General features: G+C 36.6%; 1 pseudogene; it reads left to right on the top strand.

Annotated features, from left to right (window-relative positions):
* The first annotated feature begins 210 nt into the window (after positions 1–210).
* Positions 211–964, top strand: LOC106995202 (thiopurine S-methyltransferase pseudogene; annotated as a pseudogene).
* The last annotated feature ends 1450 nt before the right edge of the window (positions 965–2414 follow it).

The following is a 2414-nucleotide window of genomic DNA, read 5'->3' as shown; positions in this document are numbered from 1 at the left end:
GGAACTACAATTCGAGATGAGATTTGGATGGAGACATAGCCTAAACATATCAGAGAGCTTCCTGGTAGCTGAACATTTGGAGGTTCCTGGAGCATGGCATGCCTACCTCACTCTACATATCTCTTCATCTTTATCCTTTGCAGCATCCTTTATAATAAACCCATAAAGGCACTGAAGATATATGATTGTGAGACAAGTGTCTACAAAACTATGGATGGTACAAGAACTTCACTTGATATTGAATAGTACCCAGATACTGAGGTGCAAAAAAAACAAGTACTAACTCTATAAGAATGGCAAGACAAGTGGGTGAACTAAAATTTTGGTTTTCATCAAAAACAAGGACATCAACTATTAAAGCAGCATTTGGATACTTTTCTTAAAGGCAAGAGTGGAGTGAGGGTATTTTTTCCTCTGTGTGGAAAAGCAGTTGAGATGAAATATTTTGCAGACTGGGGACACAGTGTACTTGGTGTGGAAATCATTGAACTTGGGATATGAGATTTTTTTTTTTTTTGAGGTTTTTTTAAAGAGCAGAATCTTTCTTACTCAGAAGAGCCAATCACCAAAATTCCTGGAGCCAAAGTGTTTAAGAGTTCTTTGGGGCAACATTTCATTGTACTGTTACTGTATTTTTTATCCTCCTAGAGCAAATATTGGCAAATTTGACAGGATTTAGGATAGAAGAGCATTAGTTGCTATTAATCCAGGTGATCACAAATGCTACGCAGTTATAATGTCATCCAACCTGGGTAAAGGGTTTCAGAACCTCATGTATGTTCTTTCTTATGATCCAACTAAACATGTAGGCCCACCATTTTGTGTTCTACTTGCTGAAATTGAAAGGCTGTTCAGTACGGTATGTAATATTCATTGTCTTGAGAGGGTTGATGCTTTTGAGGAATGACATAAAAGTTTGGGAATTGACTACATTTTTAAAAGGTTATATCTAAGAGATAAGTAAATGAGATGTAAATAAAATTAAGTAACATCAAAATGTTTTTGAGTTTTTGAGTTTCTGAGCAATTGAAAATTATGCTGAGGCTTCAAAATGTAATGGATGAATTTTTTATTGCTTATAAATAATATAGTAGATTCTTGCTCAAAAATGCATGAACTTTATGGAAGAACTTACATAGTAAAATGGCAAAGTAGCTCCTTTGAAGAGGAGAGTATGATGGCAAAAGATTATACCTGTGTGTCATATAGACTGAAAGATCTTTTAAAAATCTATTAGCTTGTATTATTTGTATAATTAAAAAATAAAAGAAAGATGCAATGCGTATTACATAAATATAACAGACCTAGAAAAACCGACATTATTTTTTTTGAGATGGGGTCTCACTCTGTTACCCAGGCTGAAGTGCAGTGGCACAAACATTGCCCACTGCAGTCTCAACCTCTGGTGTTCAAGCCACCCTCTCACCTTAGCCTCCCAAGTAGCTTGGACCACAGGCACATGCCACCATACCCAGCTAATTTTTTCTTTAATTTTTTGTAGAGATGAGGTCTTGTCATATTGCCCAGGCTGGTCTAAAACCCTGGGTTCAAGCAATGCTCCCACTTCAGCCTCTCAAAGTGCTGGGATTACAGGCTGAGCCACCACACCTGGCAGAAAAACTGACAATCTTTATGAAATTTAGAATGATTGAAGGACATAACACTTCAATAGAGTTCAAGATGGTCCCAAAAGTTATATAAAAGATTAGCTTTTACTATAAGTCCTTGTGTTTTTACTAAAATTCTAGCATCCCTTTTCATACATACATAATTTTAGGTGTAATAGAATCAATAAACAAATAAATTTTAATTAAATAATCTAGTCTATGTGAAGCAAAATATTCCCCAGATGTACTAATTTTTTAACTTAAAAAATTATTCTTAACTACAGTCACTCTATAGTGCTATAGAATACTAGAATGTATTCCTCCTATCTAGCTGAAATTTTGTATCCATCGATCAACCTCTCCCTATCCTTTCCTCCTGCCTACCCTTCCTAACCTCTAAGAACCGCAATTCTACTCTTCTAATACTTTTATGAGCTCAACTTTTTTAGGTCCCACATGAGTAAAAACATTCAATATTTATCTTTCTGTGCTTGATATTTTGTTTTCTTTATCTTTTATTTATTTATTTATTTCCTGAGACAGGTTCTTGCTTTGTTGCCTAGGCTGTAGTGCAGTGGCATGATCATGGCTCACTGCAGCCTTTACCTCCCAGGCTCAGGCAATCCTTCCACCTCAGCCCTCTAAGTAGCTGGGACTACAGACATGCACCACTACACCCAGCTAATTTCTTAATTTTTTGTAGAGACAGAGTCTCATTATGTTGCCCAGGCTAGTCTTGAACTCCTGGGCTCAAGCAATCCACCCACCTTGGCCTTCCAAAGTGCTGAGATTACAGGTGTGAGCCAC

Source organism: Macaca mulatta, chromosome X, assembly GCF_049350105.2.
Source record: "Macaca mulatta isolate MMU2019108-1 chromosome X, T2T-MMU8v2.0, whole genome shotgun sequence".
Taxonomy (NCBI): domain Eukaryota; kingdom Metazoa; phylum Chordata; class Mammalia; order Primates; family Cercopithecidae; genus Macaca; species Macaca mulatta.
The sequence above is the reverse complement of the archived record's forward strand: the minus strand, read 5'-3'. Positions and strand labels throughout refer to the sequence as shown.